At 44.9% G+C, this 17,080-nt stretch overlaps 1 protein-coding gene across 28 annotated transcripts in view; it reads right to left on the bottom strand.

The window, feature by feature from the left end:
- The window catches only part of L3mbtl3 (L3MBTL histone methyl-lysine binding protein 3), a 100,605-nt gene extending 89,788 nt beyond the window's left edge, over positions 1–10,817 (bottom strand). For 5 of the 28 annotated variants that reach the window (XM_087565748.1, XM_087565577.1, XM_087565759.1 and 2 more), the window contains exons 1-2: positions 8,624–9,034; positions 6,888–6,968 (exon numbers count right to left, since the gene is read on the bottom strand). The gene's annotated coding sequence lies outside the window, so the exon portion shown is untranslated. 28 annotated transcript variants of the gene reach the window in all.
- Positions 10,818–17,080: the final 6,263 nt, after the last annotated feature.

Genomic DNA, 17,080 nt, shown 5'->3' with positions numbered 1-17,080 from the left:
CTGATGCTCATCCTCTCTCTCTCTCTCTCTCTCTCTCTCTCTCTCTCTCTCTCTCTGTGTGTGTGTGTGTGTGTGTGTGTGTCCCCTTTAAGTTCCTTTTACAATCCTGGATGTTGGGTAAATTCCACTGTCTTTTCAGTCTATATCATTAAACTAGGATGCCACTTGTTTCTGTGCTAAAGAAGTTTGAAGACAGTATCTACCACCGAGCCTCAATTCCAGGCTCTGTTCCTTTCCACTATTTTACTAAAACTTTGTGTCATTTTGAGGCAGAGGACTTTCAACAAAACTCAATAACTGGACTTTTCTCAACTGTCAATATTACAAAGGACGGGAAAAAAAAAAAGATAAAGGCAGGTGGTGGATGTGCACATCTTTAATCCCAGCACTCAAGAGGCAGAAGCAATCGATCTCTGTTGAGTACCAGGCCAGCTTGGTTGAAAGTTACAGGACACTCAGGGCAACTCAAAGAAACCCTATCCTAGAAACAAACAAACAAAAGAATATTTTCTTCCCATCAATCCTTCTTTATTATTCATTCATATGAGCCAATGCATCAAAGGAAATACGCTAATCTGGAAATACGTTTTTACTTTAACTCTAGGCATTACTGTTTGAAAAACAGAGAACAAGCCAGGCAGTAGTGGTGCATGCCTTTAATCCCAATCCTAGCACTTGGGAGGCAGAGGCAAGTGGATCTCCAAGTTTACGGTCAGCCTGGTCTACAAAGTAAGTTCTAGGATACCCAGAGCTACACAGAAAAAGCCTGTCAAAGAAGGAAGAGGAGGGAAGGGAAAGAGGAGGAGGAAAAGGAGGAGAATGGGAACAAGAAGAAAGAGAAAGGAGGAAGACGAATGAGGAGAAAGAAGAGAAGTAAAGAAGAAAAGAGAAGAGGGAAGAGAAAAGAAAGTCAGAAATCTAAAGGTTAACAGAAAAGTCTTGGGACTGTTAGCCTATAGTATGATTTTCTCTGGTTCTCCCCATTTCAAATAGTAAGAGATGCATTTGTACAAGTTACTAAGTATCTCTCTGGATTGGTTTTCTTTGAAAGAAAAGTAACCAGTGGAAGTGGGAGTCCACAGGAGAAGGCTGAAGCAGAAGGACTGTGAGTTCAAGGACAACCGGAGCTACATTTGGCTTGGCTGCTGCCTTGGGCTGCACTGTGAAACAACGTCTCCAAACCAGCAGAAATGATACAGAATGTTCAAGACTACAGACCACCCTGATAGAATCATAAATAGCTATTAATAGGGCATGCTCTCTCCCAATCTCCAGGAGGGCAATGTGGTTACCAGACATGGGATACCATGTATCTGTGACGTTATCTCCCCCATTCACTCACACTTAATCATGGGTCTGTCTATGCGCTACTGTGTGTGTTACTGCTTATCTCTCTGGATTATGAACTCACGGAGGCTAAAGACTGATGCTTCGTGGTTTTTGTAGACATAATGTTCACTGACTCAACACTAAATGCCGGTCACGTGACTACTCCCCAATACCGAACTGACTACTCCCCAATACCGAACTGCATAATAGACGCTTCACCAATGATCTGAGCGAACACAAGAAAGACATTTATGGAACGCACGGGGAAGGATATTAGGAAAGGCATTTACCGTATTACATATAATATACATGCAGTCCTCATAACCTCCACCAAAGCCTGTAATTCCAAATCCACTTTTTTCTCATTTAACTACGTTTACTTCTCTCACATAGTATGTGCATCCAGAAGCACACATGCCACGCCTATGAAGGTGAGAGGATAACGTGGAGTCAGTTCTCTTCCTCAACTCTCGATCCAGCTCAGGTCAGCATACTCTGAGGTAGGTGCCTTTCTTTACTCACGGATCTACCTCCATGGCCGCCAGATGTATTTCTCTCTCCATGATCGTCCAGGCTCAGCCAAGTTCCCTTGACACATCCTTTTCCTTCCTCTAAACTACCTGGCTCCTAAAGGGGATTTCCTCAGCCTCGTATCAAATTCATTTCTACATCGAAGAGGTTTCTGATGCTGCCTTTCCTCCACCTGCTGCACAAGACTCATGAAGAACCACTGGCTGGAATCCACCCATATCACTGAGATAATTTAATGTTGTAAAGAAACAGCCCCTGAGAATAGCCCTGCAGGATAATGAAGCCTTCACAAAGTAGCAGTTGACAGAGCCCTTGAACTTCAAGGTATCGTATGAAAATCTGTACACACGTGAAGCTGTAATGATTTAAATACAGTATCGTCGCCATGTTTTAATAATCCCCAAATCCCAGGGAGGCTTGAGTCCATCCAATAGTAGCAAACAGGAACGGTGGTAGAGCAGGTCTCATCAGCTCACCTCGTGAACTAGTCAAAGAGAAGCTGTCACCTCTATTGGAAGTACACTTCAGGCGTTTCTCAGCCTGGTTGCTTGTTTGGCTTACTCATTTCTGGAGACTAAAATGGGATGTTGTGTCTTTTGTATAACATTCAACACCATCAGCCATGTATTAGTCAGGGTGCTCTAGAGTCACAGAACTTAAGAAATGACTCTATATATTAAGGGAATCTGTTGTGATGACTTATAGTCTGTAGTCCAACTAACCCAACAATGGTCGGCTGTGATTGGGAAGTCCAGGAATCTAGCAGTTGCTCAGTCCCACACGGCTAATTCTTTGAGCTGGTCTTCAGTAGACGTAGATTCCAACAGATGTGCTGGCTAGTAAGTAAATGCAAGCAGAGAAGACGGAACCTTCCTTCTTCCAGTGTCCTTCTGTAGGTCTCCAGCAGAAAGGGTGGCCCAGATTAAAGGTGTGTACCACCACGCCTATATCTGGGGACTTGTTTTGTGCCAGGCTGACCTTGAACTCAGAGATCTCCTTGCCTTAGTCTCCTGGAATTAAAGGCATGTACTACCTTGCCTGGGCCTAAGCTTTTCAAGGCCACTATGCCTCAAGATCCACTTCAGAAATTTGTGTCTTCCAGTCTCAAGATCTGAATCACAGGTGAGCCTTCCAATCGTGGATTGTAGTTCATTCCAGATAGAGTCAAGTCAACAACCAGGAATAGCCATCACAAGCCAGCACTCAAGTTCATGTTTCCTGACTCCGCTGGCTTCTAGGGCACCTAGAGCCTGTGTTCTCCTTTCAGGGCACAAAGTGCAATTGTTACACTATATATACACTAGAACTGACTCCAGCACTTGTTACAATTGACAGAGCTCTCAGTTATCTCTCCTCCTAGGCTAAAGATCCTGGGAGCTCCAGGGAACAAAATTTAGTCTTTCAGATTTCAACACTGTTAAGCACCATTAGCAACTACTTAAAAAAAAAAAAAAAAAACAAAGAGTGAAGACCCCATGAGTATCTGTCCGTGGCACCCCATGGGTTCCACTGTGACCATATAAAGTTACTTCTCATAAATTTTCTATCCTTCTCTATCTACCATAAACACGAGTCTTATCTGTGACAACACATAATTGTTAAAATTAAAAAACCATGAACTGAAGAGATGGCTCAGTGGTTAAGAGTGCTTGCTGCTCTTGCAGAGGACCCAGGTTCAGTTCCAAGTACCTACACGTTGACTCACAACCATCCGTAAGTTCAGATCCAGGAGGTTCTAAACCTCTTCTGACCTCTTTGACACAAGTGGTACACAGACATACAGACAGACAAAACGCCCTCATTCATAAAATTAAAACAAACAAAACAAAGTTTTACTCAGAGTTTACTCCAGCACTACCCATCAATTACTCCAGGATTAATTAAATGGACAAGTACATCTTCTCTAATACTCGGTTTTTAGACCCTTAGGATACAGATTGGGTAATCTATAAAAGAGAGATGAACTAAAACTAATAAAACTAAAGCCTGTCAGTTTCTTTTGTCAGGTTCAGTACTCTTAGGATGAAAATAATAACAGTATTTCTCTCCTCTTTTCTCTTTTGTAGACTTTACAGTTGTCTCTAATGAGAAACATGGCAACAACATGTGGGGAAAGTTTTCCTTAAAACTAGTCACTCTCGGGGTTGGGGATTTAGCTCAGTGGTAGAGCGCTTGCCTAGGAAGTGCAAGGCCCTGGGTTCGGTCCCCAGCTCCGGAAAAAAAAGAACAAAAAAAAACAAAAAAAAAAAAAAAACAAAAAAAACTAGTCACTCTCAGAAGTCAATTCTGGTCCTCCCCAGAAACTTCTGTCACTGACTCCCAGTCCCTGTCTCCTCACCCTATTTATTTTCCAGGAGACTCACAGCGTACCACCACAGTGTTCACTACAGTAAACATACTTCCCACACATCAATCCATACTTTCCTCACAATCCATTTCCACAAGTAGGCATTATTTTTAAACTTTTTTTTTTTTCATTTAGCCCTTCTATTCATTTGGGACAATGCTCATGTTTTGTAACCAGCACTATGGTAGAGCACATTCCTCTGTTCGGAAGCCACTATTTTTTCTTAAGGTACAAAGATAATCAATCTGTAGAATTGGCTCAGTGTTTAGAGAGCGCTTGTTGCTTTGCAGAGGACCCAAGTTCAATTCCCGCTGGGCAGCTTGCAAATATCTACTCCAGTCCTAGGGCATCCAACACCTTCTTCTAAGTTTGGAGGGCACCAAGCACAAATACGGCACACAGACATACATGCAGGCAAAGCACGTACACAGAGAATAACAAATAAATCTAAAATCAAACAAACAAAAAAAACGAAAAAGAAAAGGACAGACCAAGCCCGGCCTCATGGCATGGGACTTCAATTCCATGCTCGTGAGGCAGATGTGGGAGGACCTCTGTGAGTTCCAGGTCAACCTGGTCTACATAGAGTTCCAGGCTAGAACCACAAATCTGAGATCCTGACTCAAAATGAAGAAATAGGGGATGGGGAGGAGGAGGCAGACAAGGAAGGGGAGGAGGAAAGGAAGGAAGGAAGGAAGAGAAAAACACTGCTAGAAACTTTTGACAAGTATACTGTGCCCTAAACAATCTAATTCCTGTTCTTCACAAAACCTGGCCACACTGGGAGGGTAAAATGACCGTCACACGCTTGAATACCTCTTTGCAATTCCCAAAATCTTAGTTTGAAACTTAACCTTCCAAAAAGAGCGAATGCCAATATTTCCATTTTTCAGATGGGGAAATCCAGGCTGAAGGTGACCCAGTAACTCACACAGATGATACATTAGATTGCAGACTTCACTTTTCGGATTCTCAGTCCACACGCACAGTGAGTGACTCTTCCAGTAAAGACTAACAGGCACTGTCTTTAATTCAGCACACAGAAACTATACCAACCACCCCAGAAAGCAACCGCTCTCCCCAGAATCATGCTCTCATTTGCCTGGTCTTATGGGGGCCTTGCCAATAGTCTCTGTAGTATTACCCACACATTTGCAAAAACCAAATCTGTGAATCCTACTAGCTGTGCTCCTTGAGACCATCCACAAACACAAATGACAATAAACTACCGTTCACAATCGCTTTTATTCTTGCCATTTATTCGGTTTCATTTGTAATCCATCTGACCCAAAGAAGATCATTCGTTCTGCTCATAAAAGGCTTAGTCCAGTGAGATTGTTCAGAGAGTAAAGGTACGTGATAACCTGAGTTCAACTCCCAGAACCCATATAAAGATGGGAAGGAAGAAATAACTCGAAAGATGTATGTGTGGGATACACACACACACACACACACACACACACACACACACACACAGAGAGAGAGAGAGAGAGAGAGAGAGAGAGAGAGAGAGATAAATACTAACAGTAAGATTTAAAAGAAAAGTTAACTTTCCTTTCTGTGAAATAAAAATTAGCAAACTCTTTAATATCAAGACAAAGAAGGCAGGAAAGCCAATGTTAAGGAGAAAGAAGACTAAAGGGTTGGGCCAGCATAAGGAACAAAAAGCACTACTTAGATATTCTACCCCAACAGTGGCTTCCCTCATCAGAGAATGGCCTTGATCCTAAAGAATGGTCCTGGATCATTCTTTTGGATCATTTATATTAATAAACCAGTACCGTCCAGAATGACCAAAAAGAAATCATTAGACAACACCTCTAGATCCCCATAGAAATGTTTTCAAAAATTCCTAAGTCTCTGCTAGATCCCTAAGATATGGTATCCGGCAGAAGGAGGCCTTCTTGGATTTAATCCATAGGAGTTACTTAAATGTTAATTACATGTTAATTAAATACCCCCCACTGTCATAAATTTTAGCTACAAAATTGTAGTTCAGATTGCAAAGACTTTTAAAGATCCCGTCTCTTCCCTGCCACTGTATATCTATCTGTATAAGGTATTAATTCACAACTACTTTGTTCTGGCTTCTCCACTTTTTCAATTCAAAAGAAAATAAAGTTTTTTTCAGTAGAAACAAAAGGGAGTTGAAACACCAGTTAAGAATACAGCAACAGTTGGGTGATAACAGCACACACTTTTAATCGCAGCATGCCTGAGGCAGAGGCAGGTGGATCTCTCTGATTTTGAGGCCTCAGTGTCTACAGAGAGTTTCAGGACAGTCAGGGTTACACAGAGAAACCCTGCCTTACCCCCAAATCTAGTCTCCTCCCCCAAAATCTAGTAACAGGGGACTGGGAGAAGGCTCAGTCAATAAAGCCAGCCAATCTAGCCAATCAGTGAGCCAGGTTCAGGGAGAAGTGGGGGTTGGGGGGGGTGGGGGAGGTGTCGTCCAGGACTACTTGTAACTGCTCAAGCTGGTGTATGGCCTCCCCATGCACGCACAGCAAAGGCATATACATGCCACAGGACACTCTCCTTTCTGCCTAATACTCCATTCACCCTTTCAAGCACACTTGCACACTTGCTCAAGCCTTCGAAGCAGTTCGGCTGCAGTGGAAATCAAGGGTCCAGCATTTCTAGTATCTAAAAGCCATGTGTAGCAACAAGTGATTCTTACCTCGAGGCCGTGGTGAAGAAAGACAGAACTGCCTGGTGGCCTTCAGAACTGCTGTGTACCCCCAAGACTTCTTTTAAGGATCTAGCATTGATTTTGTAAAAGGAAAAAAAAAAAAAAATCAAAGCACTCTCATAAAGCCTTCACATCCATAATCTACAATTCAAATTCAGCATCCATCACTCCACACCACACCGCTCTGTGTATTAAAATTAATTAGTTCCACGTGAGGTGAAATTAACGTTAATCACTCACATCAGTCCCATATTCTAAAGTCACATAATACAAATTCTCACTGTAAATAAAAAAGACTGTTACCCAAGCACTAGAACACTGAGGAAGGAAAATACAAACTCAACACCAACCTGAACTACCCGCCTGAGACCCTGTCTCTTTCACCGTGTGACAAACAGGTGACAGTTACAAGGATGATTTGACACAACCTTAATTCCTTTGATTTTTCATCTTTAAAACTCAAGATTCTTTACAGAATACACACTGGGAAATAGTTATGTAACTCCTGTATTCCTAAAGTGTTTTAAATCATAAATTATACAGAGTATACTGAAATAACATTCTTTTACTCGGTGAGTCAAGATTACACTGTTACAGTGAGAAGATACTATGTATTCTAGGAGTATGTAAGTTTATATGCAAGTTATTGAATGACTTGATAGCTTGAAATTATATGTATCAGAGACGTATCGGCTCATATAAAAAGCAAATTTCAAGAGGGTTTTTTTTTTCAGTTTTTGCAAAGTTTTAAGCACAAGTTTCATTTTGATTTCTCCTTAACATTCCGAAGTAAGCTATGTGCTATGACTTGTTAGAGGGGAGATTAAAAACGGGGCGATGTACAGACGATGGTAAACAGAAGACAAATTTTCTTATCTGAGGAGTGCCAATCTCAAATCTCAGAATAAAGGTTTTTTTAAAGTAAGGAAGGAAGGGCGGAAATCACTGGATCCAAAAGCTCAGACGTTATCGTTCTCTGATTTCCAAAACTTCTATTTCGGACCAACATCCTTTCTCACATCTGGCTGCTAAGTCAGGTCTTCTAATTACTTCCACGTCTAAACGGACTACGTAGCTACGAGTAAAGGCCAAACTTTGGTCTCTGCCTCTCGAACTTAAGATGCGTTTAACCACTAGAGGTCCCCCCTTGGCCAGTTTTGCAGGCTCGCTATTTTGCTGCACTTGAAACTTTCCGGAGAAATGCTCTCTACTCGAGTCAGTGTTTTTCTAAAAACTTGCGCAAAAATCCACGCGACCGAGGCAGCCGGTACAGAGCTCCCCGGGCTCCCCACACCAATAAAGACATCATAACCAACCATCTACGAAAATTGAAATGAAAATTCAATGCACTCATCCCAGGCGACGCACCTCCCCCCCCACACACACATACACACACTCAAACCGGTTTCTTATTTCTCCTCTCAGTTTCCCTTAACTTAGAACAATTCCTTTAACATCTATTTTTGTTCCTGGGCACTTTGGATGATCTTAAATGCATGTTTTTGGCGGTAGCCCCGAGGTGGCCAAGGAGCGGGCCAAGGGATGCAGAAGGCGGGGGTTGGGGGTGGGGAGGGCCGTGCAAACGGCGCCCGAGGAAGTTGCATAAGGAAAGAGACTCCGTTTTTTCAGGTCCCCCCTTAAAAAAATCATCGGGGAGAGGGGAGGAAAAGGAAGCTGGGCGGCGGCTGCAGGAGGATAGAGAAGAAAACCAAAGCGACGTTTACCTTCGTGTCCCCGTGGAAGGGTGGGGCAAGAGCCCTGACCCACGCGACCGGGCAGTGCGGCTGGATCTCCCACCCCTGTTGTGTCGGAGCGCGGACTGACAGACAGACACCTCGGCCAGACGCGAGCCGGGCGCAGAGAAAGCCGTCCCGCTGGTCAACTTTCTCTCACGGCCCCGCGGTGGGCCGTGATCGGATCAGATCCGATCGTGGGGTTCGGATCCTAGAACCCTACACACATACACACGCACTTTTTTGTCTTTTGGATTTTTTCTTTTTTTTTCCCGAGAAGGCGATTAAAGTTTTCCCTCCTCAAGCGCGCCCCTGGCCCCGCCGCTCTCAAGTTTGCCTCCTCCTCCGGCCGGCGGCTGGCTGGCGGGGCGCGCGGCGGATGCCTCCGCTCCTGCGCTTCCCGATCCCCACCCCCGCCGGCCTCTACTTCCCCCGCCCCGCCGCCGCGGCGCGAGGCCGGCCCCGCCGGGCCCAGGACGCGAGCGAGGACCAGACAGTAGCCCATGAGCGCAGATCGGCGCACGCACGCGTGGCGAGGCGGACCGGGGTCGCCGGCCTCGGCTACCCGGGCGGCCGTAAACAAGTTGCAGGCTCCGCGGCCCCCGCCGCAGCCGGCCGCCGCCTCGCCTCGCTCGCACGCCCGCGCCCGCACCGGAGGCGCTGCGCGGAGAAGATCGCCGCGACGGCGCGGGTGCCCGGCCCGGCCCCGCGCCCTCCTTCCCGCGGGGACGGCAGTGTCGAGCCCGCGCCGCCGCGTTCCCTAAGAGCACTTTCCTGCTTCCAGCAGGAAAGAAGAAAAAAAAATCCAGCGGAGGCTTTATTTCTTTCTTCTTCTTCTTTTTTTTTTTTTCCGTGCAACTTTCCCAAAATGGCGGAAATTGGAGGCGATCTCTAGGAAATTCTCCCACAGTCGGCGGCGGCGAGCAGGGGAGGTGGCGAGCGGGGAGAGCACACACGCAAACTCTCGGCCGCCGGCCCCGCCGCGGCTTGGGTGTGCGTGCGTGTGCGGGTGCGTGTGCGCGGTGCGAGTCGCGGAGGGAGGCCTCTCGGCGCGCGCTCACACTCACACCGACACACACACACTCACCGACACACACACACTCACCGACACACACATTCACACACACACGGCCGCGCCAGCCAGACGCGCCTCTGCCACATTCAACCAGTCCGTTCTCCGCAGCCCAGCCGGTTAGGAAAGTGGCCCAGCCTCTTTTCCCACTGCCTCGGTCTCCCGTACTTGGACTTCTCGCGCTCGCCCGCCCGCTCGCTCGCTCGCTCGCCCGCCCGCTCGCTCACCCGGTGCGCGCCCGGCACAAAGGCCACACGGGCGGAGGGGGCCGCAGGGGCGGCGCGCCGGTGCTCGCGTCCTCCCGCCGCCGCACCGATCGTGCCCGCGGTCCCCTCCCGAAGCCGCCCCCTCCCTCCTTAGCCTCAGGCCGACCGCGCTCGGTGCCCCCGGGGAGGCTGCGGCTCCGCCGCGATTCCCCCCCAGCGCCGCCCCGGACACGCAGCCCCGCGGTGCCGCGCTTCTCCCCCCACCGCCGCCACCCCGCGCCCGGTGTCAAAAAAGCGACCAAAGTGACAAGCTCGGGGGGGCGCGGGGGAGGGGGCCCACACGCATCCCGCCGCCTGCGCGCCGGCGACCGCCCGACGCGGCCGCCTCGGCCCGCTCCCTTCCGCACGGCCCCCCACACCCTTCCCCGTGTGCGCGCAAAGGAGAAAAAAAATACAAGTCTCTCCTCCCCCCCATTTTTTCCTTTCTCTTTTCTCGCTCTTTTGTTCCTCTTTCGCACTCGCACTCACTACTTCAGAGTGAGATGCCCACAGACTCCCCCTCCAGCCGCTTCCGAGTCACTTGCCCACTTTTTTCCCCGGGATTAAGTTTTCTCCTCTTTCCCAGAGGCGCAGAGAAGTGGGGGAGAAACCCCTTCTCTCCTTCCCCTCCCCTGATCTCTTTCCCAAGACGAGGGTGCGCTTCCTTCCCTCTCTCGGTCTCAGAACTTTCATCCTCACCGAGAAAAAAAATCAATGAATGGCTCTGGCGCAGGCCGATCTGCGGATTAATTAGAGATTAGATCCGATCAAGCGCTCCTTACCCCCAAATTTTCTCTCTTTTTTTTTTCTCCGTCTCACGAGTAGTCCTGACAAATGGTCCAGGGCTGCGGGCGCAGTGCGCATGTGCGCGTAGAGTCAGGGCTGGGGAGAGGGGAAACTGCGCTGGTGCCGGTGCCGCCGCCGCCGCCGCCGCTGCCGGGGAGGCTCGCACTGCCTTCCTTCTGACTGCTGCTGCGCCTTCGCCGCTGGAAAGCCGCGATTGAGCGGCTCGGCCGAGGCGGCCGCCCTCACACAACTGCTTCAGGTGCATCTCTCCGCGATCCTTGTCGCCGCTTCCGAGCTGCTTCAAAGAACGGCCCGAACAAATGTGAAAGACCGAGAAGGTTATAGATTTCTTTGTCTGCTTTTGCACTTTACTTTTTTTCTACGGCAATTTGCAGAGCAGCGAATCCACCATGTGCTGCCTAAACGTGTGCATTCAGCCATTAAAGAGTGGGCCCTGGTCTCACACCGTTGCTACCCAGGGGCTAGATCCATGCCACAGGTCAAGAATAAAATAGGAAATAAAGTTCTACGCTTGTACGGAGTTTCATTTGCCCTTTTCGGGACTGGAAGAATGCATAATAAAGTCTGAAACTTGTGCGTCCTTTTCCGCATCCTAAATGAGATTTATATTGACAGCTCCAGCGGGTTAGGCCTCTGTTGAAAAGGATGCTGGGAGTTCTACCTCAACTTAGAAATCTCTGGTAGAGTGCCTAGGCAATAAGAGGAGACCGCCCGCTTAAGGTACTCAGGCAAGATGGCTGAGCTTCCTAAATAGCCAACTGTGCCTTTATCAACGCGTCAAATCTGGATAAAAACCATTATTGCATTTCGATATTGGCAGTTTTCTGCTTAGGGATTGCAAGCTGACTTTGGGGGAGTTTACGGATGCCCTTTTCTACAAGGTTCAGGGGAGGGGGCAGACGAAATAATTCAAAGTAATTAAACTTGTGATAAATATGTTATGCCAACAGGAGAGTTTGCTGTGAAAGGAAAAAGGCAGTAAGGCAAACCCTGCACTTCTCAAAGAGGAAAGAGAAAGCGGTGGGGAAGTCCAGGAAAGGTCCGCCCCCTGGCTGGACTGTTTGTTTTGTGTCTAATGACAGGTATGGGGCCTTTCTCTGCTATTGTTGCCTGAGGCCTAGGATTTAAAAATATATATATACCACAGATGGACATTCCATATTAAAAAGCCTTCCTCTAAAATGTAAGATTTTTCTTGATTAAATTTTTTTTCCACTTAAGGAATGTTCCTTGCACTAGTTTCAGAAAATACACTCTTAAATTCTTTCTTCGGGCTCGTGAAATGCAGAGATGCCGACCACCATCCAGTGCTGCCATTACTGTAGGGGCCAGCTCTCAAACCAAAATCAAGGCACATCTGTGCTCTGGAACACAGGCGCTAACTCTCCCTGCAGAGTTTCAACGAGTTGATAAAATAAGCTTTGTGAGTTGAGCAGTAAGCAGTTTAGAGCACAGAAGACCCAGTTACTGAGGGCTCTTGATAAGCTCAGACCACCACCTGACGACTGATTTCACTCATTCGGTTCAACCTGCTTCAAGGCTGTGCCAGGACAACTTCATGAGCCGACCGGAACTTCAGCTTTCGGCCTTTTCTTCCCAACTCTTGAATAACAAAATACGTGAAATGTCCAAAGAGACGAGAGAAAGAAAGAGAGGCCACAAGTTTTGTCTTAACCTAAGACTTTGCCCTAGGAAAAACAAAGTTAATTTCAAATTCTTCTTTCTTAAACTCCATCTTGCAGCCATTTACTAGATAATTTTAGATATTTCTATAGTGTGTGGGTGCGTGTTTTCATAGACATTAATTCAATAGAATCTTTTTTAAAATTATGTTTTTTGTGTTATTTCTGTTTGGTTTTTGATATAGGATCTTATACTGCAACCCTAGTTGGCCTGAGATTCCTAACAGTCCTTCCACGTCAGCTTCTTAAGTACTGAGATAGTAGGGATTTGCTCCCATGTCCTCCACCACTCTTTCAAGGTGCTTGAAATGAAGAGAAGACCAAAAGTAACATTATGCCAAGTAGTGAATACCATGGTTGCAAGAATAGTTGAGGAGTCCGGGATAGCAATAAGCGGATACATCAAGGATGAACACAGATCCATTATTCTAGAAGAGTCTACTAAGGACAACCAATCAGAGAAGGCCTATTAAAGCCAAGGATTTAGAGAGCATGCCTTGCATAGAAACTGCCCTGGGCAAGGGTTGGCTACCAGAAATTGCCATGGCTTGAGGTTTGATACAATGTAGCCATTGTATTTCTGCTTCAGAACTCACTATAAAAACTTCATCGCAAGGTATTGTTAAAATGTGGCCCAAGATGGAGATACTAAAGATTTTGAAGTCCTGTAAGAATAAGGACTTTAAAATCAGCTCCCAAAAAGTCAAATAAAAGAAAAATAATGTCATTTTTCCTTAAATCACAGACAGAAATGTTGTTAGATTCTAGATATCAATATTATTCTAAATATCAATTTGGTACTGTTGTCAATACACTGGACCCCTTGTCCCTCAAAGAAATAACATGCTAATAGAAACTTCTTTACTTGCCTTCAACCTTCTACCTACCGTTAACTGGCAAACGCTATATCATTCTGGCCAGTGTCACTTAACATTTTCTCTAAGCCTCCCACCCTGCCTCATCCCACAACATGTAAATACCCAGAACACTCTTCAGATAGGCCTGCTGCTCCTTGACATCGCAAACAAGAGGATTACCTCAGTTCCATGTTTTTCTCCGTATTTTTATATCAAATGTACATACCCTTCAAATACACACTCTTGGAGTCAAAGTAATGTTTACGTGGAAGACGTTTTAAACAAATTGCAGTATTCGTCCTTCAAAGACATTTTGAGCCTTCTCAAGAGCTCCCAAGTGAAGGTCCTTTAAAGCTCTGAGTTTGCATACTGTAATTGCCTCTCTCCATGAACTTCCAAGTTAGAACTGTTCACGACCTGTCCCGAACACTAAGCCTGCCCTGCCTTTTAGGACACAGGCCTGCAGTAGATGACCTCTTCCATGAGCCAGTTCCCCTCTCCTCCCAGTTTAAAGATGCCCAAGAGTAAAGTCCAATAGTTGTGTGTTCTCTCCTGCTTGCGCCACAACCACCAAAAAACCCCAAGCAGGCCCATTCAAACTCTGGGGCTTCCATTCTCTCTTTACTTTGACATTGAAAACACGGCTATTTCTGAGCCCCTTTAAAGGCCATATCCCACTGCTCCTCCCTATGTCACCGGAACACATCCCATTTTGTACAAAGTAGTCAGACCCCAGAAAGTGATTTAAGTCAGGAGTGAGAAATCACCCACCTTCCAGGCACCAGAATAATGACTATGGAGAGCTCATTCCCTGGGCTTAAGCCTTCACTAATGAGATAAGGTCATGGATCCCACGGCCGGTAGATTGGATCGGTTTTATAACCACAAACTGCTTTTCCTAATCCAAGGCCTCATGTTGTAACATATGTAATCTTGAGGTAAAGTGAGTACTTCTAGAAAAATTGTTTAAGTGAACAAAATCTTTAAAAAAAAAAAAAAAACTCTTACTTATAAGTACGTATTGAGTGATTCCATGATTTTGTTTTGTTTTATTTTGTTTTGTGTGTGTGTGTGTGTGTGTGTGTGTTGTGTTTTTGTTGTTGTTTTGATTTGTTTTTTGTTGTTTTCATTGTTTGTTTTTTGTCTTGCCTACGTAACTGGGTACTCCACGTTATCCTAAGGATCTAAATGATGGTTTGACCTCAATTCTTTCAACTGATATTTTTAAGGGCTCAGTTTGATATTCCTCTCAGTATTCCAAATTAGGACTTCTTGAACTTTTCCCACCTGCAAGTCATTTTTTTTTTTTTGCTCTAAAAAATTCCTTTTACAAGACTTTGTGTCTATGAGTATATAAAGTAGATAAACAAATGAAGCGTTTGTTTATGGTAAATCATAAAGAACTTTGTTTTAGAACAGTTCTTTGGTATTATAAAGCAGATTTGCACACTAATGAGATGAATGTCCTTCTTTACCGTACCTCCAAGAGTTAAATCTCATCTGAATATTTAATATTTCAGGCTGTAGAGCAACTTCATGATTTTTCAGACTTTATTGATTTAGAGAAACTTCATGATTTTTCAGAGCTTACGATGTTCAGATTTTACAGCCATCCATGTTGAGAATGCCACTTCACATAAATACATACCACAAAATGGCGGACATGTGTTTAGCACCACTTTAGACATTTTTGAAAATGTTGTCCTGATTCCAGGCCAAAACTTATTTGGTGATACCTTTTATTTATTGAGTTGGAACTCAAGTCAACAATGCAAATAGTAACTTTTAGAATCACTCTAACAAGATACAATCAGAAGATATACTAGTTTAATACGGGCTGATGAATGATAGCAAAATATGGGAGGTCCTTGTTTTCTATAATTATATGATTATTTAAGGGGAAAAAGTTTTGTAAGTAAAATCCGAACACTGCAGGCCACAGCATACAACAGCCTCAGTGTTTTGGGTGTCATGTGCTGGCATTTCACAGTATAGCCACATGCTCAGTACAATGTGCACATTCCGTATGTCCAGAACCAAGGCCTCAGTGAAGTTGAAATACAACATAGGAGAATGCTGGCTGAAATGGCTTAGACACACCGCATGCTTTATTTTGAATTAATCTCCGGGTATTGCATGATCAAGAGCCCTTTGCTGTTACCAATCGTTTCGCATATATGACCTCCACATTCACTTATATAACCCAATGTAGGGTTGCAATCCACAGCTGACGCCGAAGATGAGTTCTGCACAACAAGGGAAGGTTTGCCCAAGCACTTTAATACCAGTCCTTACTCTCATTTTTGTGATACATCTGCATGTGTTACTGGAACAGAGCTTGCGATAGTGAAATAGAACTGAAATTCTGAGAGCATTCTAGATGTCCCATCACTTGAGTCACACCAAGGCATGAGGATCAAGAGATCAGTCAAGACCCATCTGGGCTATATATAAGACAGTCTGAAAGCTAAGGAAACTAAATTCAAGTATCTTAGTGGTAGAGCTCTCACCTGCCACACAAAAGATCCAGCCAATCCTGGGCACTGGTAAAAGTAAAAACAGTAAATAAATAAAATAGAAAAAAAGATGTTAAAGGAAGCCTAAATACCAATGCTTTAGAACTAAGCAATATCAATAAGAACAAACGAGATTTCAGACCATTTCAGTGGCAGTAGTCCCCAATTATGTCTTTAGCAATTCAATCTAGAATTGTCTTTGCTTTTGCCCTGGCTTCTTGGCCACAGGAGGATGGATCAGGAGTCAACATTTCATCTGAGAACTGAATGGAGAGGATAGCCTAAGAGTCACCAAAGACGTCTTGCCCATGTCGGTCTCCAGTAACATTTAGTCATATGAACAAGAGCTACAAAGGATGAGGGTAGTTAGTAGGCCTTACATTGGAGGATCATTCACAGTCAGAGAAAGATAAGACACTAATCACTATGGTACATCTGTAGACCTGAGGCACCTAGAAAGTGCAGGTAAGAAAAGCACAAGTCTGAGGTCATAGCAGAGGCAACAGCAGAATCCTGTCTCGAAAAAAGCAGTTTGGAGCAGTTACCTTGCCTCCTTTGCTCCTCTTTCTATATTTGTAAAATGAAATGGTTGATAATACCTAGCCCAGGAGGGTGTTATAAAAATTTTACAGATGAATGCAAGAAAAAGTCCTCAGTATTTAGTTGTAATGAATAAATGTTAGAGACTTGCTCAATTTTAGTGTATTTACCAGCTATTAGGAAGTGATGATATATATATATATATATATATATATATACATATATATATATATATGGTATTATGCTTCAAATATGAAATGTATGAAATGTTGAAGGTTTGGTCTCCAGAGTAGCATGCAGAGGAAGGGATTGCAGAAGTGACTGGATCTCAGGATGCTTCTGTTTGGCCTGATCAATGATCTTATCCTTGTTTGGATTCATAGCTGAGTGGACAATGGGGAAGTGAAGGACATTGTGGAATGCAGTCTTGACTGACACCAGTGGGTTTGTACCTTTAAAGGATATATACCTTGTACCTGGCTCTTCCTCCCTCTGTCTTGCTGTGTCCTGGCTACACTGAGGGGAGCAGCTTCTTCTGTCACCATCATATTCTACCTCATCTAAGGACTGCAAGAGCACAGGAACTCTTCCACATACCCCCCTAGTTATTGTCTCAGGTGTTTGTGTTACAAATAAAAAGCTGTGTAACACAATGAGTTACAAAGTTATTCTAATACGTTTATTAACTTGGGGTGATTGAGTCTAACTAATTAACGTATCTATCACTTT

Source organism: Rattus norvegicus, chromosome 1 (genome assembly GCF_021556685.1).
Source record: "Rattus norvegicus strain SHRSP/BbbUtx chromosome 1, alternate assembly SHRSP_T2T, whole genome shotgun sequence".
Classification (NCBI taxonomy): Eukaryota; Metazoa; Chordata; class Mammalia; order Rodentia; family Muridae; genus Rattus; species Rattus norvegicus.
This window is presented reverse-complemented; position numbering and strand designations above follow the sequence as displayed.